At 35.1% G+C, this 23,264-nt stretch overlaps 1 long non-coding RNA gene across 1 annotated transcript in view; it reads right to left on the bottom strand.

The window, feature by feature from the left end:
- Positions 1–23,264, bottom strand: part of LOC116665425 — a 189,443-nt gene that overhangs the window by 5,617 nt on the left and 160,562 nt on the right. The window lies entirely within an intron of this gene.

Genomic DNA, 23,264 nt, shown 5'->3' with positions numbered 1-23,264 from the left:
GTTATGGGCTGAATTGTGTCCCTTAAAAATTGTAAGTTAAAGCCTTAAACTTCAGTAACTCAGAAAGTGATTTTATTTGGAAAAAGACCCTTTAAAGTCATAATCGTGTTAAAATAGGGTCCTAGGGTGGACCCTAATCCAATAACACTGGATCTCTTTATAAAGAGAGAATAAAACACAGATAAGTACAGAGAGATCACCGAAAACATAGTTAGGAGGCAGCCATCCACAGGCAAAGGAGAGAGGCCTCAGAAGAAATAATCCAGCTGACATCTTGATCTCAGACTTCTAGCCTCCAGAACTGTGAGAAAATAAATTTCTGTTGTTTAAGCCACCAGTGTATGGTACTTTGCTACGGCAGCCCTAGGAAATAATATAGAGACTTTCTTCCTTGCTCAGCAGTAAAGGGTCAGTACCTGTTCCATGGTGATAGTGGAAAAAATGTTTTCACAGTTAAGGGGTAGCCTTCCTTCCCCACTGGGGTGGTGTCAAGGAGGGCAAGTGGAAAGTCAAGAATTTCACTACCAGCCAGAGTGAAAGTGACCCCAATCACAGAGGCCACATGGGGAGCAGAAATAAGATACTTACTCCCAGACAGGGTGATATCACAGAGGCCTGTGGAAGCTGGAACTCTCCTACCCTCACTAGTAATAACCAGGTGTCAACTGAGGTATAGTAGAGAATCTGGAGATTGGCAGAGTGAAAAAACATTGACCAAATTATATGCTGTCAAAAAGGACTTTAGTTAAAATGAAATAATATAAGTAAGATTAAAAAAAAAGTAAAAGGAAGGGAAAAGACAGGCCATGCTACGTTAATCAACAGAAAACAAGACTGGTTATATTAATATCAGATAAAGCAGACACTCTGGAACAAAAAATTACCAGGGAGAGAATGAGACACTGAATCCTGCAAGAAGACACAAAAATCATAAATGTGTATGCACCAAACAATGTAAGTGAAAGAGGTGAAGTAAAAACCAAAAGAAGAAATAAATTTACAATTATAACTGGAGATTTTAACACTTCTCCTTCAGTAGTTGACAGAACAATTATACAAACAAGTCAGCAAGATATAGAGGATCAGAAGGTCACTATAAACTAACAGGATCTAATCAACATTCAGATATGATAATATAATACTCAACCTGACAATAGCAGAAAACATTTTTACAAGGGCCTATGGAACACATACCAAGGTAAACCATATCTTGAGACAAAAGGAAAATCTCAACACATTCAAAGTAAACAAATTATTCAGGGTATATTCCATTATCATAGTGTAACCAAACTAGAAATCAATAATAGAAGAGAGAAAGGAAAATCTGTAAATACCTGTAACTAAACAATTCACATCTAAATAAGCCATGAGTCAAAAGGAATCTCAAGTGAAATGAAAATTACACTGAGTTGAATGAAAATGAAAACACAGCATATCAAAATGTGTTGGATGCAACTAAAGTAGGCAGAGAGAGTAATTTATAGCACTAAATACTTATATTAGCAAAGAAGAAATGCCTGAAATCAATAATATAAGTTCCTATCACAAGAAACTAAGATATTAAGAGTAATATAAACCTAAAGCTAGCAGAAGGAAGGAAATAATAAAGATGAGAAAAGAAGTCAATGAAATTGAAAAGAGAAAAATAATACAAAACACTAATAAAACAAAAACTGTTTCTTTAAAAGATTAATAAAACTGATCAACCTCTAGCAAGACTAATAGAGTAGACAAATTATCAGTATCAGGAAGGAAACAAGGGATATAACTACAGACACTGTAGACATCAAAAGAAAAGAAAGAGAACACTATAAATTATTCTACACACATACATTTGACAACTTAGATGAAACGGACTACTACACCCAAAAGCACAAGCTACCACAACTCACCCAACATATGATAGATAATTTAAATAGCCCTATAAGAATTGAATTCACAATTTTAAAAACTCTCCAAAAAGAAATCTCCAGGGCCAAATATTTTCACTGGAGAATTCTATCAAATATTTAAAGAAGAATTAACATCAAGTCTACTCTTTCAGAAAATAGAAGAGAAAACATTTCTGAATCCATGTACAAAGTCGTATTATTCTGATACCAAGACCAGAAAGAGATAATATAAAAGAAAAAAGAAGAAAACTATAGATCATTATTCCACATGAACTTATACATCAATGTCCTTAACAAAACATTAGCCAATAAATTCAGCAATATGTAAAAAGAATAATACAACATGACAAAGTGGGGTTTATTCCAGGAAAGTGAAACTGGTTCAATATTTAAAATTCAATCTATGTAATTAATCATACTGACAAGCTAAATAAGAAAAATCTTATGATTACATCAATTGCCAGAGAAAAAGCATTTTAAAGTATTAACATTCATTTATGATAAAAAAAAAAAAAAAACTTTCAGTAAACTAGGAATGTGGGAGCAATTTCCTAAACTTGATAAAGAACTTCTGCAAAAACCCTTCAGCTAGTATCACATTTAATGATTATTGAATGAGTTTCCTCTACAATTATAAACAAGGCAAGGATACACTAGTCAACCTAATAATGGAGTTCTAGCCAGTGCAATAAAGCAAGAAAAGGAAATGGGGTGATGGAATAGCTCTGTATTTTGTTTGGGGTGGTGGTTACACAAACATACACATGTGATAAAATAACAGCATACCATTAAGCCAACCTGATCTTGATACTTTAGTATGGTTATGCAAGCTGTAACAATTGGGGGAAACTGGATGAAGGGTACATCAAACCCCTCTGTATTTTTTCAACTTCTTGCAAATCTATAATTATTCAAAATACTTTTTTTTTTTTAAAGACCACAAGTCACAAAATCAAGAAAAGTTAATTTTAGAGCCTAAACAAAATCACAAAAATTGGCAGCCCTAATATTTCAGAAAAAATATTAGAAAAAATACCACCAATGTGGTGAAGGTAGGTTATCTCAAAGGCTCTAGGATTTAAGACATATGTTTAAGTATGTGTGTGTATTTATATATATATAAAATTTAAGGATCCTCCAGAAGAAAGATAGAAGGCAACATATATTCATATGTTCCATATTATTAAATAATATTTTCCCAGGGAATTGAATTGTAAATTATCATACATCAGGTAATGTAAACTACTGATTGTGAAGTATCACTTAAATATCTGCCTTAGATAAGCACTATAAGTACCTAAATAAAACTCTAAGTATAAATTGCTGGAGCAGAAGAAACACAGAAAACGCTGTGAAGTTCAAATAAAACTAAAACAAAAAATAATTCTATTTAGTCAAATCTAGATACATTTAGAGAACTAGTTTTCAACTTTTCAGCCTTCATAGGAAATGTAACAATGTTATGCTTAGGGATCTTGTCCAGAAAAAATGAAAAAGTAACCATCTGCACTAACATTTTAGGTAAGCTTTTCCTTACCCACAGATTAGGTTGTTTGCCCCTGGTAAATATTTCCATAAAATTTTACACTTCTTTTTAAACTTACTAACTTTATAAAATAATATAGTTAATAACTGTCTTTCTTAATGGTCTATATGTTTCTTGGGAGATGGACAAATAAATATACTTCTATATATTGACTGATAATCAATTGAGCAATATATAGATATATATTTACCTCATTGCGATCCCCTAAAATCTAACACACTGAATTGTATAGTGTATATACTCAATATGTGTGGAACCAATTATTTTTCCCAACTTAACAGATGAAAATTTCAAGCTCACTAGTTAAGGAAGGTCTAGCCCAAGGTCAAAGTTAAGAACAGATGTTAAAAAATGAAGGTAAAAACAAAAGGTTAAGAATGAAGTTACAAAGGAAAAATAGTAAAGGTGGAGATATTTTAATAGTTTATATTTAGCTCAGGCCAGTACCTCTTTATTGAGGGTCTGTTACATGCAAGATAATGTTTTTGCTGCCTGGTCTTTTGAATTTAGAAATATTAGAAATCTTAAATGGCAGGAACCATACCAAAACTATAAACATTCATGATCTCTCATGTGAAAACTTCAGCGAAATGGATGGTTTCAGAGTTGATATTTAAATAAAAACAAATGTTGTGTATTTATATGTCTTCTGTTTCTCTAAAGAAAATGAAAAATTCTGCATATGGTTTTGTCTCTCTTTAATAAACTACAGTATAACCTATAGATAACAGTTTTTTTAATATATTTTAAAACCTAGTTAATTAAAAATTAAATGTGCTCTACCTGGAGTCTAGCAAATAAAATTCTCTTTCTACCTTTAAACTGAAGGTACATAATAAGAAATTAAAAGGAATTTTATTAGACACTAACTGTTATGTCCTTTAAAGAAATCAGCTATGTATCCTGATTCTCTTACATAAAAAAGCCAAAATTTTCCAGTGTCTGAGTGAAAACTGAGATGCTTGAATATGAATTCAGACAATGCAACTCAGCAAAAAGAACTCTGCACATAGAATCAGAGACCTAAATTCTCTTCTGTCATTCTCAAGGTCGCAAAGAAAGTTCCATGGCAATTTTAATTTTGCTTTCCAGGGTTTCTAGTTTCTCAGTTGCACAATGATGGAATTCTTGCTTAATCTTTCCTGTCTGAATCCATAGTGTTTAATGAGGCACAGGAGAGCTGAGGAAGTAAATTACTCTCAATTCATCATTCATTTATTCACTCACTCACATAATCATTCATTTGTTCATCAAACATTATTGAGCAAAGTATATTTGCTCAAAGATTAATAAGATTAATAAGATACTTTCCACTGACACATCTGCAAATAGATAAATCCCATTAAAAAGCTGTATGAAGGTGGAAAAACTAACTCTGAAGCAGTTAGAGGTTTCTACTTTGAAGCTTAACTCAAGATCTAGAATATGGTATTTATTTATTATTTAATTCAGTTCCATAAGTAAAGTGAGCATTTATTGAGTGCCAAATTTATGACAGGCAGTGAGTGGGCCATGTGCTGGGGAGACAAAAATAACTGCAAACAGGCCTCTGTCATTAGAAGTTTATGGGCTACAACTTATAACAACATGTTATATATTTGAGTGCAGATTGCTGTAGATTCAGAGTTGGATAATCTAACACGAACCAGGAGTGAGAGGTCAGGAAAGGCATCACAAAAACACATGCTATTTGGGTTTGACCAGTCAAGTTTAGAATTAATTGTAGAGGTATCTACTCCATCCATAATAACACTTAGACTTCCCTTGGAGAACACCTTTCCTGCCTCATTAATCCACTGTCCAAGTGGTGCTCTATCCGAAATTCCACAGATAAATATATGATTGAACTCAATCACTGCATGGGATTCTCCTTGCTACAGTTACTCTTCAATAGTAAGCATATTATCCAAGCCTATTATTCCAGCAGCCCAGTTCACAAATTGACTCTGGGGTGGGTGAAGAACAAAATTAGTTCACACAGATTGACACTCAACATTTGCATAGATGTTACCAAAAAGAAACTGGGCTTGAATCCACTATATTGTAGGCCAGGAGCTACTGGAAGCCATCCTGCCACCACATTTGACCATGTGAAGGTCAAATAGAAGAAAGTAGAACCAAGAGCTGGAGTGGGCCAGGGTATAGGTGAGAACAACACAAAAAAAGCACTTAACATAGAGAAGGTGTAGATAGGTGGAAGACTAAGGAAGGCACAAGAGACAGTGATTTTTTTCCATAAATATTAGAAAAAAAATGACTTTGGAGGATATCAGCAAGATTGTGGTGCAGAAGAGTCTTTAGCAGTAGAGTGACAATGTGATTTTTTAAACAGATTTATCCTTTGTGTAATGAATGAAGTGAAAGAAGACTGAAGACAGGTAAATGAGTTAAGATGCTTTTGATGTCATCCAGGAAAGAAAGATGAGAGTCAAAATGCAAGTGGAAAGAAAGAGAAGGGGAGAAATGGCCAATATCACAAAGGTAGAATTAGCAGGAAGTGGGAATTGAGAGTGATAGGAATACAGGCTGGATTCCAAGTTGTTTCTTGAGAGAAAGAATGAATAACGAGAACAATCACCAAAATAGGAAGTACAAGAAAAGGAACAAGCCTGGGTGAAAAAGATATTGAGTTCTGTTTCAATCACACTAAGCTTTAAGTACTTTGACTTATGCAAGTAGAAAGACTCAATAGGTAATTTACAGGTTGTTGCAGGAGATGAGGTTTTGAAGTCTTTTACAAATCAGCTGTAAATAGTTACATATATAGATGAGTTAAAATGGAGCGAGTATGCATCATAAGATGAAAGAAGTTAAGATTGTGATTCCCGGAAAGAAAATAATAAAATATAGTCAGAGAGCCAAGAGAAACTTGAATCCTGGAAACCAAGGGGAAGAGAGAATGGATCTAGGAAGGGATAATCAATACTATTGAAAAACAGCAGAATTTTTTTTTTTTAAGATAAACGAATAACCATCATTGTATTTGCAATAAAGACATTTTGGCAATCTTGTTGAAACCTGGTTTTTTTCCACTAGATTCAGGACTACAGGTGTGATGAGGGAAATGGAGACTTTAATGGTAGAACTGTAGTTCAATAACTCTGGCAGTAAAATGACAGATATAGATGGTAGTGGCTTGAAGGTGTGGGATAGAAAGATATTGATTTAGAATTTTTGTTTGCTAGTTAATGTAGAAGGCAGTTATATTTTTATGCTGCCTGGGAAGACCCAGCAGGAAAACTACAGAAAAAAATCTGGGAAAGAAAAGGTATAACTGTTAGAGTGAGGTCCCTGATGAAGCAGGAGAGAATGAACTCCAAAATGGGAGATTAGAGGGAGGAATTAAGAATGGAAAACAGGGGTAGGTTTGGGGTTAACTGAGTAACCTGGGCCTGGGTATGGTGGTGGGAGGATAATGTGATAAAGATGTGGGAAATGGAGAGGTATACCAACACAGGGAACTGAAGATAGTTCTTGCCAATGAATGAATTTAATGAGTGAATGAACACAAGAAGGAATGAAGTGCAATTTGAACTGGAAATCTGGGGACAACTAGTGTCCTGCAAGTGAATGAAGAGCGTTTTAGGCAAACGTAAGAGCGTATGCAAAGATTCAAAAGAGTAACAGACTTTCCAGATTTCTACCCGGTGGTGTAAGATACAAAGAGTTGAGTGTACTTTAGGGTGATGGTGGAAAATAAGACTGGAAAAAATTTCTAGAGATAGACTGTTGGACATTTAGAACTAGATAGTACGTATTTTCACCTGTTCTAAAGAATACGCAGAGGAAGGACTGTGTCAGATTTCTTTTTAGAAACATTATACTAGCAGCTAGGCAAAAACTCATTAGTTGGGATGGAGAAAAAAGGTTAGATTCCCAAGGCATTTTTGAGATAGAATCTACATTTGATAACCGAATAAATGTGAGTCATAAAGAAAGGAATCAGTAGAGCATGACCCTAATAGAAGAAAGAGCATTTTGAAGGTATACATTTAAAGAAAGCCCACCTGGATTCTCTGCTCAAATAAAAATAGGCTTATTTCAAACAGTCAATTCATAAGGTAAATCTAGTATGTATTTACCATATATTTAAAAATAATTTTAAGTGCCCATGATCTTCCAGACACTCTACAAAGCACTGAAGATATAAATAAAGCTCACCTCCTGCTCTCCAACATCTTCATAGCCTTTTAGGAAAAGCAGTGAATAAATAAAAATGAAATGATGCAACACTAGAAACATGCATATGGTAGTGTGAGAGCAAAAAGAGACTGCCTGACTGCTTATGTGCCCGAGGAAAAGTTTCACAAAGATGAGTTTGAATGGTGGCTTGGAGGATAAACTGTAGTTTTTATAGGCAGATAAAGGGAAGGAATGATAAGAAGAGTAGCAGGGGAAGTAGACCACTCATTCGAACAGAAAAATTCTTTCAAGGGCAAGAGAGAGTAGCAAGCTTTTGGAGGGTGTTATTTGGGGGGAGTATCAGGGTGTGACTCTGAATGGGCAAAAAAGTGTAGGCACGAAAAGTCTTGAATGCCATGACCTTGTCTTTTTCCCTGATGACCAAAATGCTACTGATGATTGTGATAATAATAGGGCTACAATTAATATTTATCATGTACTTAACCATGTGCCAACAGTTGTGCTACTACAGATTTATAGAAATTAATTCAATTCTTTCTCCCAGTCACCCTGTAAGTCCAATATTAATACCACTTTGCATATTAGGAAAATGAGAATCAGAGAGGGTAAATAAATTGCCCCAAATTCACCAACTAGTTAGTGGAGAAGCCAGCATTCAAAGCCAAGTTGTCTACTTCTGTAACATTAACCACTTGATCAGACTGCCCCTGACAGAGATGGGGAAGACTTTAAAGACGATATAATCAAATCGCCTATTTGAAAAAGTATCTCTGCAGTTGAAAAAATGGCTTGAATATCAGGAACTGGTTATTAAAAAGTTCCTGCAGTGTTCCAGGCAGCCAAACATAAGTATGGTCATGGCGATGAGAATAAAGGACAGATCTGAGACTATTTGAGGACACAAATTGGCAGAATCTGTCAACTGATTGTGGTTTTTAGGATTGGGACATAAAGGGGAGAAAAAAGGATGATATATAGGTTCCAAAGAAGAAAACAAAAAATAGAAATGGTTTAGTAGGACCAGATGAGAAATTTAGAGCATTTTATCTGTGAGTGGTCTGGACAATACCCAAGCAAAAGTCAGTAGTTCACAATTATACTTACAGGATGAGTCTGTAGATGTAAGAGAATGGTTAGGGCTTTGCATGGGGACTAAGAAATCATCAAAGTAGAACAGATATTTGAAAATATGAGTGTAGGCATAATTTTATAAATAACGGTGAAGAATAAAAAGAGAAAAGAGCTAAATTTAGATCATTTGAGGGGGGCAGCTCACAAAATGATGTGAATTAGACTTGCAAGAAAAAACATGGATTAGAAAGAAAATCAGAGGAGAGAGATGTCCTAGAAATAGAACAGTAGCAGGAAAAGACAAATTGTAAGGTCCAAGGTTCTAGGATTCCTTAACAGTGTCCTTTACAATTGACAGTGATGAGGTCACCAATTAAATAATCTTTTGAACTGCACTAGCTGGAGATACTTGTGGTCTTGGGCTACTAAAGTATCTTCCCTGAGCAGCTCATTGCTGTTGATGGAGGAAGCTGGCTGACGGATGCACAAAGATGACAGCTATGCCGCCAAGATACCAAGAGACTCTCAATGTTCTCGTCTGGCCTTGCCCCCAGATGGAGCTGTGTGCTTATCAGTAGAACTATAAAATGGTGTAGCATGGAGTGAGGAAAGTTTCTTTAACTAAGACCATTTAAAAACTTGTCAAGGCAGCATTTTTCTTCTGAGGTAACGCGTCTGTTCTCTGTCATAACTTGACCAGTATTAAGTGAAAGCTTATTCTATGCTTTATACAGGGAAACACCTTCCAGTGTTCACTGTAAGAAGGAGGTTCTCAGAAGGTATTAATAACCTGCTCAGTAATTTCCCAGATTTAAATTACTTAAAAAAAAAAAAAAAACCCTCTCATCTAATATGTATTCAACATAGGATATACAACTTCATGAGAATTCTACTGTTTGTAAAGGCCCTTTCAAATGCAATGGAGGCTAGAAAGTACAATCATAAAGTGACATTGGTTTCTACAAACCAAACAAGAATTTGGTCTTCTTTGTTCAAGGTCATATATATCATTCAATTAAGTGCCTAGATTAAGGAGGGTATGCCGATATACACATGCTTTATATTTGCAGAGCCACACATGTATATTCAAAGAACTGAAGAATTCAGAAAACATGAAGTGTAGGTATAAATTTTTCAGAGCTATTAATATTTCATGTGAAATTTTGATCTTTAGCTGTTTCTTTTATAATCGGTACTACCAGATCTCATATTTATGTCTTTCATTCCCTTTTCTCACTTTGAAATGGTTGATATATTTACATGAAAATGACATCTTTGTTCCTTAGAAAATCATCCGTGGCTTACTCTCTGCCCAGAATAATCCTATATTTGTGACATCTTAATCACCTCCACAGCAACCAACTGTGAGGACAGAAACAGGATTAAAACTTCAAGTGGGAAACTAAAAAGTGGAATTGAGGAGCTCTTCAAAATCAGTTTTTTTTCAAACTGAATATCCTGAGGAATACGAAAAGATTTTCCAACAAGGGCTATAAAAATACAGAGAAAATACAGCAGAACTGTTTATCAAAGTTTGCCTTGGTATGTCAGCAGGTCCTTTAGAACTGACAGTGCTGATCTAAACGTTTTGATAATAATAGAAGTGTTAACAGTGACAGGAACAAATAATATTAAACACTGTCAACTATAACATTTCATTTTCACTGGCCTGATGTCACTGCTGCACAGAAGAATGAAATTGAGGAAAAAGAAATTTAACTATTGAGTCATCAGAAATAAGGCTTTTGTAACAACATTGGCAAAGGTCACACTGACATAAAAAAAAAAGGGAGAGAAAAGAAAGAAAGGGGAGAAGTTAAGAAGGAATGAAAGGAGGAAAAAAAAAGGAATTCAATCATGACCCCCATGTGTAATAGTGACTGAAAAAAATTTTTTACAGGATACATACAAACAAATATGTAATAAAGAAAAAATTATTTTTAATATTATTTAAAAAGAGTATCTTCTTACAAATGCATAGGAACCAGATGTTGATCTCCATCTCACGACTATGAACAAAAAAACAAATCCTAGTCTATTTACTGAGGAGAAATATGTGAACTTGGAGCTAGATTTCTCAGCCTTGTCCTAAAGGAACATAGCATTATTCACATAAACTTAACATAATTGATTGCTTGAGAACATTTGCTCATTAAATATTTAAGTGACTTGTGATAATACATTCATCTGTAAAATCCATTATGAAAGTGTATACTGTTACAAAGCCCATAAATAGTTAAATTTTAATATTTGTTTGATGTCTTTATTCCACAGTTTAAAGTAAATATAAAAACATATGTAGTATAATCAAAGGTATGTTCCCAAACATATGACTATAAGATTTTCACTAATTGTCCAATGGAATAATCAAACGATGTTCTGGGCCAGTTTCAATATGTAAACTTTTAGGATGTAGATAAAACAGTGAAACATTTTATAGATATTAACTTTATTAAGTTAGTTATATGAACCTGTTAATATATAATCTAGTAATTCAGATGTACATTTCCACTGTTCACATTTCAAGCATTTTTTCTTAATTTACAGTCACCCATCATCCCACACATCTATTGAATCATCTAGCAAAGAGCATGTCATGTTAATTGCCATCTATGTTATTTAAGTTATACTTTTTGAATTCAAGTGCGATGTTACCTAGAAACACCTAAACCACAAGTACATGATTATGAGCAACTTTTAAAACATTTTCCCTGTTAAGTATATATTTGTGATCTCATTAGAATTGTTTAGTTTCATTTTTGATATTGAACACTAATCATACATTTTTCTTAAATTTCTAAACTCTCCCTCTTCCTCACTTTTTAAAAATTTTGTCAAGTCATCTGTATTAGCATATACAACCTTTGAATTTACTTCTGATATGTCTTCCACAAACATTAAATTATTCTAAAAGTTAAGAGAGTTGAATGGTTTGAGATTTGTAGAGGCCCAAATTAAAGGCAAATTACTATTTTCTGAGGCATGTCTTTGCAAAAGACAATTTCTGATATATACACATATGTATATATATTTAGAAAATTGAGAGGCCTATAAATGCGAAAATATGAATAAAAGAATAATAAAATCAGGGGCAAGCTTTACACACAGAATTACAGCCCTATGTATTAGTATGACACATGGGCTAATAAGCCTTAATTTCAGCTCTAAATTTTGAATCAAAAAAAAAAAAAAAAAAAAAAACCAAAATGCAAAAAGAACAGCCTTAGATCCAGAATTCCTGAAATAGTAAAATAATGGTTTGAGAACAGCACTTTTGAATTTTCATAGTGGAAGGGAGTTCTCTGATGATTTTCTACTATCTGATGTACATATCTTAGAATATGGAGGCTTCATTGTAACTTTCCATTGTATTCTAATATACTACTCCCTTTGATTATTTGCATATCAGTTGAGCTCCTGCTGTGTCCTTAACACTGTTCTAAGCTCTGAACTCTAGTGAGGGTGCATTTTCTGAGATTTAGAGCTCCAACTTTGGGCTCATGAAGACAGGAGCAAGTCACTTAAATCAAGGGGATAGAACTGTCTCATTCTCCATTCTCTCTTCTTAACAAAGCCCTTCTGTGCCTAGCAGGGGTGGAGGGGCAGATGCTGCTCCTAGAATTTTTTTTTTCCTTTACCCTTTAAATGTCTCTCTGAAGATATCCACTAGCACAGAATGTGGTTTTAAGGACAATGACTAAACACTACAACTTCCACAGTTGACATCATGATGAAGTTGAATTTGGTTCTGATAGAGCCTGATTCTGTCTAAATTTGGTTGAACCCAGGGGGTCCAGCACAAATAATACCCCAGTGTTTACTAACTCTCTCAATCTCCAACCTCCTCCAGAAATTCCAAGCTCTCCACAATGTATGCCTTTTACGGGCGTAGCTCTCTGCACTCAACCTCAGAGCCCTGACCCTGTCAGGGCTTATTAGAGGTCATGTACCAGATGCTGCTCATCAAATGGCTGAAACATGATAGTGAATTGAGTCTCACGCCACGTAGCATGTTGTTCTCTCTAAATTCACTACCTCACTTGCACGCTCTTCAACTTTTAGGGCAGCCTTTGTTTTTTCTACTTAAATGGCCATGGCACCTCAGTACTTTTTTCTTTGACATTAAAAGATGATTCCTCTGAAGAAAATAGATGGGAAGAATAGGTCATAAAGGTCAGGACAGCTTCATGGATTTCACCATCCACACTCTATGAAAGTGGAGATCTCTATATTGCTCTAGCAAAATCAGTAAGGCTGGAGCGAGAGTCTGAGATGATGCTGTAAGCTATCATTATTAACAGGATAGTATAGCTTAGCCAAAGAGGGTCAGCAAAGTCACTTCTGTACCCACCAGAAAGATTCAGCTACAGCTGGGCAAAGACGTTGAAACTTTGATAGGGTAGAGGAGAGGAGTGGGAAGAGTTGCCGAGGAAGAAAACATTTCAGGGTATCTTCCCTGACAAGGTGCTATTTTTATAAAGAGAAAATGGGCACTGGAGAAACTCTGCAGATACAGATACAGTCTTAACCAAGAGATTAACACTAACAACATCAAAAATAGAACAAAGCAATTGATAGGATACAAGGGAGAGAACACAATAGACAGACACAAACTGAGAAGCATGCCACAAAATAAGTAGACTGTATTCTTTAAACTGCCAAGAACATAAAATACAAAGACTAAGGAACTGTCTCAGATTAAAGGAGACTAAAGAGTAGAAAACGAAATGCGTCACAGGCATGGGCTGCTCTCTGGGTGATAAACTGACTAAAGTCTATGGATTGCATAATAATAATGTATCCTTGTGTATTTCCTGATGGTGATAAGTGTGCTGTGTAAGTATATAATATTTTTTTTTTTTTTTTTAGGAAATACATGCTGAAGTCTCTAGGGGTAAAAGGGCCTTGGATATTCTCAAAGAGTTCTGAAAAGTAATGACATTTATACAGAGAGTGAGGAAGAATAATTAAACATGGTAAAATGTTAACGTTTGAGGAATGTGGGTACGTGATATTATTTTGAAAGTTAAAAAGTTAAAAAAAATTACTCAGAAGTGCAATTGATTACATTAGAAATGTTGGCTTGAACTATCAAAGGAACTATTTCAAGGCTATGATTTACAATTTTCATTGACTTCCTTGACATCTTTTTTTTTTTACATTTTTTTATTGAGTGATAGTCATTTTACAATATTGTGTCAAATTCTAGTGTAGAGCACAATTTTTCAGTTATACACGAATATGTATATATTCACCGTCACAATTTTTTTTCCGCTATGAGCTACCACAAGATCTTGTATATATTTCCCTGTGCTATACAGTATAATCTTGTTTATCTATTCTGCATTTTAAAATCCCAGTCTGTCCCTTCCCACCCCCTGCCTCATGGGCAACCACAAGTTTGTATTCTATGTCTATGAGTCTGTTCCTGTTTTGTATTTATGGTTTCTTTTTAGATTCCTCATATGGTATTTTTCTTTCTCTTTCTGGCTTACTTCACTTAGAATGACATTCTCCAGGAACATCCATGTTGCTGCAGATGGCGTTATGTTGTTGGTTTTTATGGCTGAATAGTATTCCATTGCATAAATATACCACTTCTTCTTTATCCAGTCATCTGTTGATGGACATTTAGGCTGTTTCCATGTCTTGGCTATTGTAAATAGTGCTGCTATGAACATTGGGGTGCAGGCGTCATTCTGAAGTAGGGTTTCTTCTGGATATATGGCCAGGAGTGGGATTCCTGGGTCATAAGGTAAGTCTATTCCTAGTCTTTTGAGGAATCTCCATACTGTTTTCCACAGTGGCTTTCCTTGCTTCCCTCTCCCACTCTTAATGATTTAGATGTCTTCTTTTACAATTTTGTGTTTATTCTTTTTGTAATTCATGGCAGTTACCTCCTTTCCAGTTCTGAGTTTCTCATTTGTGTAGCATCCTGCTTCTTTTCTATTTAGAGTAGACCTGTCAATATTTCTTTTAGCATGGGTTTAGTGTTGCTAAACTCTTTTAGTTTTTGCTTGTCTGTGAAGTTCTGTATCTCTCCTTCTATTCTAAAGGATAGCCTTGCTGGATAGAGTATCCTAGGCTGCATCTTTTTTTCATTCAGGACTTTGAATATGTCTTGCCACTCCCTTCTGGCCTGTAGTGTTTGTGTAGAGAAATCAGCTGAGAGCCTTCTAGGGGTTCCCTTGTAATTCACTCTTTGTTTTTCTCTTGCTGCCTTTAGAATCATTTCTTTATCCTTGACTCTGGCCATCTTGATGATGATATGTCTTGGGTGTGGGTCTGTTTGGGTTCTTCCTGTTTGGGACCCTCTGAGCCTCCTGTACTTGGATATCTGATTCCTTTAGGTTTGGGAAGTTTTCAGTCATGATTTCTTCCAGTACCTTTTCAATCCCCTTTGTTCTTTCTTCCCCTTCTGGAACCCCTATTATGTGTAGATTGGCATGCTTTATATTATCCCATAGGTCCCTTATATTGTTTTCATTGTTTTTTAATTGTTTTTCTTTCAGCTGTTGTGATTGGGTGCTTTCTGTTGTCCTGTCTCCTAGGTCACTGATTTGTTCCTCTGCATTATCTAGCCTGCTTTGTACAGACTTTAGGTCAGCTCTCATCTCTGCAAATGAGTTTACTAATTGTACTTGGTTATTCTTTATGGCTTCTATTTCATTTTTGACATATTTTATGTCTTTAAACACTATTTCTTTTAGTTCCTTCAGTACTTTGATCACTCCTTTTTTGAAATCTTGATCTAGTAGGCCATCAATGTCTATTTCCTTGATTGTGCTTTCAGGGGATTTCTCTTGATGTTTTAATTGGGAATGGTTCCTTTGCTTCTTCATATTGCTCATATCTCTCTGGCACTGTGGCTTAAGGAGTATCAGTTATCTAGTTCTCCGGTGTGCTCTCAATGATTTTATTGAAAGGTCATTGTGTTTTCACCCTGTTTCACGAACTCAGCTTGCTGTTTCCAGAGGCCCTCTGTTGGTGCCCTCGTCTGTGCTGCTCCCAGTGGCTGTCGGCTAGCAGATCGTGCCCCCTCCCACCACTGGGTCATGTGCTGAGCTCTTACCCAGTGGGTGGGCGGGTGAGTCACTCCCCCTCCTGATTCTGCAGTCAGATGCTGCACTTGGGTGAGGCAAGTGGGCGGATTGCGCCCCCTCCCAGCACTGTGGTCAGGTGCTGCGTTCCTGTCAGGAAAGCAGGTTGCCGCCTGCCATCTCCTGGTGCGGGTTGCTCTGCTGCTCTGTGCAGCTGCCTGCTCCACCTTGGGTCAGTGCTCTGAAGGCAGGCTTGGGGAAGACTGCAGAAAGGCCCTGCCCCTGCTCCGTGCCAAATCTCAGCTCCTTGTTTGTCTTGGCACGAGTTCTCTGAGATGCCAGGGCAGAAAGATCCTATCTGCCTTGGGCTGTAAACAAGTCTCAGTCCTGCCTAGGAGGTTCCAGAGCCACTGGGTGCAGATTCAGGTCTTGGTCCTGCCCCCGCCTGGGTGCTGCGCCCAGGAAGAGATGGCAGCTGTGGCTGAGCCCCACCTCTCTTCTCGTGAGAAGTGCCAGTAATGGCGGTGCAGGTCTGAGGAGACAAAGACTATGGTGCCTCTCCCCTCCCAGGGCACACCAGCCGTATTGCTTTGCTTTTTTCGCAATTATGGGGGACCGAGGTTGTTCTGCTGCATCCCCTTCCAGCCACAGCGCACAGCCCCCTGCAGTCCCCCGGGACTGCCTCAGTGCAGCCACCCCAGTCCTCTGCCCAGCTCGGGTGGCCTGTCCCGGCCCCCAGCTGCTGGCTTACGTCTCAGGCTGGGTGTCACAGGGACCCTTTGTGCCTGTTTAACTCAGTTCTGTCGGTTAAGGGGTGCTCGGGGCAGATCTGAGCCTCGGAGGCTTCCCCTCCGTCCCGCTGGCCTCTCTGTTGGAGAGGAGAGACCCAGCAAACGAGCGCCAGTCCTCCTTTGCTGCTTCCTCCCCGTGGGATCAGTCCCGCACTGTTTTGCTTTTTCTTCTTTCTTTTTTCCTCTTCTCCTACCAGATTTTTGGTGTCTTTGTCTTTCCAAGAGGGCGATGTTCTGTCAGAGTTTGGCAGGTGCTCTGGTTGGCTGAGTAGGTCCGTAGATGTGAGTTTTGGTGTATTTGTGGGAGAGGGTGAGCTACAAGTGTCCTTCTACTCTGCCATCTTGCTTCGTATCCCCTTGATATCTTTTTTATATGAGTATTGTATCTTTAAATTGTTCATATTCTATTTTGGGGGGGGAATAAGTTGATATAAAAATCTGCACTCCCCCTAAAAAAATTCCAAGAAAAGTTAAAAATTTTAAATCTGTTGCACATTCTAGAGGCTCTTCTTCTCTCTGGCCATGTCTACTTCCAATAAAGTTACCCTTCAAAACTGAAAGAGAAATAAAGATGTTCTCAAACAAAAAGGGACTCAATTGCCAGTAGACCTACCCTGTAAGAATTTAGAAGATATTCTTCAGGCAGAAGAACAATAATATAGATAATAAACTTATATCTACATGAAAAAGAAAAATAAAGAAAAGAAAAATACAATCTTCTATTTTTCTTATTTTTAATTGTTCTAAAATATAACTGTTCATTTAAAACAATAACATTGATAATGTATTGGTTAATTTATTAGCATATGGATAAGTGAAATGAGTGACATAAATGTCACAGGGTAGGAGGGAGGAATTAGGAGTACTCTGATATGACACTTGTATTCCAGACAAAGAATAAGATTGTTTGAATATAAACTGAGATTAGTAAAAATGTATACTAGTAAATGTATATTGTAAACTCTAGGGAAATTATTATTTTTTAAAAAAGAGGTAAAAATTAATGTGCTAAACTAAGGAGATAAAATCAAATAATGAAAACTCAATTAAAATCAGAACAGGCAGAAAAAGGAATCTCTGGCAATTAATATAAAAGTTTAAAATATTGCTCATATTAATCTAAATATATCAGTAATCATTTTAAGACACCAGCTGAAAAACAAAGATGGGAAATGGTCAAAATAGATTAAAAAAAAAAACCCGAAGCCATGTGTTATCTATAAAAATACAGTTTAAATATAAAGACTCTGATAGGGTAAAGTTAGAAAGATGGAAAATGATATGTAATGCTAACACAAATCAACAGAGAGCTAGTGTAACTAGACAAAGTACACTTCAGAGTAAATAAAATCATCAAGTGTAGAGTAAATAAAATCATCAAGTGTAACAGTGCTAGATGCATATTCACTCACCCATCTAAACAAAAACCTGAGGCAAAAACAGAAAAAAATTGAAAGGAAAAATAGGCCAATCCACTCTCTTAGTTACTATTAGTTATCATTATCACTAGTAATTGATAAGGCAAACAGGCAGAAAATAAGGATAGAGTTGACCTGAAGAGAACTGTCAATCAACTTTATCTAATTCATATTTAGGAAACTCCATCCAAGAAGAGTAGAAGACACATTCTTCTCAAATTTTCACGGAACTTTCACCAAGATAGACCGTTTTCTGGACATAAAACACACATGAACAAATTTAAAAGAATAGAAATCATACAGTCATGTTCTCATATCACAATGGAAATCAGTAATGGAAAAACTGCTGGAAAATCCCCAATATTTGAAGAATAAACAACATACTTCTAAATCACACATGGGTCAAAAAAGTCTCAAGGGCAATTTTAAAATATTTTAACCAAATTAAAATGAAAATACAACTTATCAAGATTTGTGAGATGCAGCAAAGCAATATTTAGAGGGAAAATTATAGCACTGAATGTTTATATTAGAAAACTAGAAAGATTTAAAATTAATAACCTAAGCTTCCAACTTAAGAAACTAAAGGAAAAGAAATTTGAACACAAAATAAGCAGTTAAAAAGTAACAAAAATTGTAGTAGAAAAGAGTAATATTGTAAACAAAAAAATATGTCAGCAAAGCTGTAAGACTGTAAGATGAGTCTTTGCAAAGATCCGTAAACTTGATAAATCTCTAGCCAAACTAAGCAAGGAAAAAAAAGCGAAGAAGATACAAATTATTAATATCACAAATGAAAGAGAAGTAATACTCAGTCCATGGACACTGAAAGGAAAATCAAGGCATAACATGAACAGCTCTAGGTCCACAAATTTGAGAATTTAGATGGACATTCAGTGAAAGATAAATTACAAAAATTCACACAAGGAGAAAAAGATAGTTTGAATAGCCTTGTACTTCTTAAAAAAATTCGTTTATAACTAATTACCTTCCCCCAAAAATCACTATGCACAAATGTTAATACTGTAAATCCTATCAAACATTTAATGTTAGAAATGATAACAAGTCATTCCAGAAATTAGAACCCAAAGGAATACTTTCTAACTCATTCTATGAATCCAGTATTATATACTAAATCAGATAAAGGTATTATAAAAAAGAAAAACTAGAGGTGGATATCTATTACAATAGACACAAAACTTCTCTACAAAATATTACCAAAGCAAATCCAAAAATGTATAAAACAAATTATATACCATAATCAAGAGAGATTTATTCCAGGTATGCAAAGCTCAATATCTGCAAATAAATCAAATATAATCTATCAAATCAACAGACTGAAGAAAAAAAATCCTAGCATCATATTAATTGATGCAAAAAATGCATTTGACAAAATCCAATGCTCATTAGTAATAAAAGCTTCCCGCAAACTAGGAATAAAGAAAAACTATCTTAATGTGATGAAGAACATCTACAAAAATAGCTACAATGAACCTCATAATAGTGAGAAACTGATCACTTTGCTCATAAAATTAGGAATAAAGTAAGAAATACCTCCCTTACCACACATACTTATACCACACCTACACTGTACTCTCAATCCTACCTAACCCAGTAAGATAAGAAAAGGAAATAAAACTATTCAGGTTGGAAAGAAGGAAATAAAACCATCTCTATTAGCAGATGGCATGAAAGTTTACTTAGAAAATCCCAAAGAATCCCACCAAAGTTCCTGGAATTAAGCAAGGGTTAATATACAAAATTCAACTGCTTTTACATCTACCAGAAATGAACAAGCGGACTTCTAAAAATCAATATCTCTATATAAAAACCTATATCTGTATAAATCAATATTTATATATAATTATTAGAATCATTTTCTATTGTATCCATAAAGTGAATTAAATAGGTATACATCTAACATAATGTGTATATGACATATATGTGGAAAACTATAAACTTTGACTGAAAAAGAAAACCTTAAAATCTACATAAATCATGAGATATTCTGCATTCATTGATTAGAGGATTCAATAGTGTTAAGAGAACAAATTTTCCTAACTTGTTGTTTATATTCAGTGCAATACCAGTGAAAATCTCAGCAAGTAATTTTTCAGATACTGACATACTTATTTGTGGAAAGTCAAAGGAAACAAATAGTGAACAGAATACTAAAGATGAACAAAATTGGAGAACTTACAATACTTAATTTCAAGACAATGTAAGTCTACATTAAAAGAATGTAAAATTGGCAAAAGAATAAACAGATGATGGAAAAGAATAGAGAACCCAGAAATAGATTGACACAACTATATTCAACTGATCTTTGATAAAGTAACAAAGGCAATTCACTGGATAAATGATGGTCATTTCAATAAACAGTGCTTGAAAAAACTTGGGCATTCATATGCAAAATAAAATGAATCTTGACACAAACCTTATACTTTTCACATAAATATATTTATGCCCATATTTCCCTTAAAGAGAAGACTTTCTTTCCAGTTTTTGGGTTAAGTTTAACAGAGAGCCTTCACTTCTCAGTTCCCTCAGTCTGTCTCAGTTGCAAAGATTCCTTCTCCTGAGACTTTACCATTCCCTAACCTGATGACAAGCAGTGACAGAACAAGAGGATATAAAGACCCAGCCACTTGGACTCAACATGAGACATTCTGAAGGACACTACTCATTCCAGAGCTTCCCTCCAGGGTAGACTACAGTTTCACTGGGTCTGGATTGCAATTTGAGTTTTTCCTGTGCCAAATTCTGCTGTTTCTTCTCGTCACAGCTGTTGATCACTAATAAGGTGTATCTCAGTCTGCTTTAACATCTGCTTCCAGAGAACCTAATCTTTGGAACAGAGAAAAGTAGAATGAGAATAGCCCATGACTACTCCATTATTACACACAGCCACATTATTACTCTGTATTACACTACAAGTGCTTCAGTCTAGGCTTTTTTCAAAAACATTTTATTTAATGCTATTGAGTGAGAATTGCATTTCAGGTATATTAATGATTAATAGAGTGTTGTAGATTTGCCTAAAGACTAGGCCAAAGTACACTTAAAGACAAGAATATAATACACATAAGGTAGGGATAGTTTACAAACAGAACTACCAAATGTTTGCAAAATAACAACAAATCATATATAACAATATACAAAATAAATATTCCATCATGATCCAACAAAGTTTATTCCAGGCATGCAAGGAAAGTTTAACCACTAGAAAATAACTTAATGGAAGTTGGAACATTAACCTATTATAAATTATCTCACAAGTATAGAATAAGTATCTGTAAGTTAGCAACTTTTCCTAATAAAAAACATTCTCTAAAAAAAAATAGGAAATGATACTTAGTTTGAACATATAGGAAAACATCCAATCCTTTAAAAAAGAGAATTGCAAACAATTGCATTTAGTTGTGTAAAGGAGGGTTTAGATCAGCATTCCTCAACTTCAACAGTACCAACATCTCAGGCTGAGTAACAATTGTAGAGGACTGTTTTTAGCTTTGTAAATGTTTAGCAGCTTTATTGGCCTCTACCCACTCCAGTCCAGTAGCACCCTTTCCAATTGTGACAACCAAAATTATCTTCAGTCATTGGCAAATGTTCCCTGGGAAGCAAAATTTTTTTACCAGTTAAGAACCATTGTTTTAGATAACATTGAATAATAAGATAAATATATAAGAATAGTAGCACCAAAAAAACCACCAAAATGGTATTATTATCAATATGATTTCCTGTACCACAGTTCTAAGAAACTGTATCAATAAAATTATGAGAATGATTTAAATGAGGTTAGAAATTTTATAAAATGTATCAATATTTAACACACTAAATCAGTAAATTAAAATTAGTTGTATTCCTAAATACTGGCCACCATTATTACAAAGTGTACCTTTAAAAATACCATTTACAATAGCAACATGAATTAACAAAAGATATATAAGACTTTCATGAAGAAAATTATGAAATTTTTGAATAACTTTTAAGACATACATGAATACAGGCATCATGGTTATGTGCAGGATTAATATGATTATTATGTCATTTATTCACATAGTAATCTATAGTAAATCCAGTAAAAATCCTGAGACATTGGGCCATTGTCTGAGACTGAGCCTGTGTATAAATAGTGGAAAACTGGAGAAACCCAAATTGTCCATGAATAGCTAAGTGAAAAATAAAATGCATTATTACACTGAGGTACTCAAGCAGTGAAATAAATCGACCAAAACTTCATATATAAACATAAATGGACTTTTAACACTATACACCATGCAAAATTAAATTGTAGAAATATTTTATCATTTATATGAGTTTAAAAATGTATTATAAAATCTTTTGAAAAGATAAATGCACTTTCAATGAAGGCATAAAGATAAGCATGGGAACATTAGAGAAATACAATTTTAACCTTTACTACTATGAAATAAAGATAGATGATGCAATTGGAGAAGACTAAGCATGGTGCTTCAGCTGTATCTGTAATAGGAAAAGCCTTGGTACATTTTTCAAAACTAAAAATCTGACATTGGCACATTACTGATAACTAAACTTAAGACTTCATTTTGATTTCAACAGTTTTTCCATAACAGGCTCTTTCTGTCTGGGAATGAATCCAGGGTGCTTCATAATTCATTGTCATCTCTCCTTGGTCTCCTCTGGTCTCAGTTTTCCTTGGTTTTCATGAATTTGACAGTCTAGAGGAGTCCTGACCAGGTGTCCTCTGCAATGCCCTGCAGTCTGGGTCTGTCTGGTGTTTTCCCTGTGATTAAACCAGGGCTCTGGGTTTTTGGAAAGTAGAATGTAGAGGTGAAGTACCCTTCTCTTGACATCCAATCAGGGATACATGATATTATATGGCATCACTCATTCACCTTGTTGTTTCATCACTTGGTTAGGGTAGTTTTTCAGACTTTTTCCACTGTTCAGTTAATTTTTTTTTCCTTTCTGTGCACTATTCTTTGGAAGTGAGGAGTCAATAATTCTAGCCCACCATCCAGCGTAGTGACGGTGGCCTGAGGGGAGGAGGTTGTCCGTGCAGAGAATTAAGTTCTACCTCCTGGAAAGTAGAGTTTCTATGCAGACATAATTCATTTTGAGAGACAATTATGATGAAAGCAACACAGTTCTCATAGGATGTGATTGAATAGTTTATTTCCATTAATTAAACTGTATTATAATCAATAAGGGAATTAATGTATTTAGTTAATATTATTTATTCAACTTTTAGCCCTATGGAGCAATTAAAGTGGTAAAGTGTTAAATATTAACTAACATAACCCTAGGTAAGAATAATTGATTTTACTCAATGTAGAAATTTTTGAGTAAAAAACACATTTAAATAACCCTATTAT

The sequence above is a fragment of the Camelus ferus genome, chromosome 8 (genome assembly GCF_009834535.1).
Source record: "Camelus ferus isolate YT-003-E chromosome 8, BCGSAC_Cfer_1.0, whole genome shotgun sequence".
In the NCBI taxonomy this organism is placed as follows: domain Eukaryota; kingdom Metazoa; phylum Chordata; class Mammalia; order Artiodactyla; family Camelidae; genus Camelus; species Camelus ferus.
The sequence above is the reverse complement of the archived record's forward strand: the minus strand, read 5'-3'. Positions and strand labels throughout refer to the sequence as shown.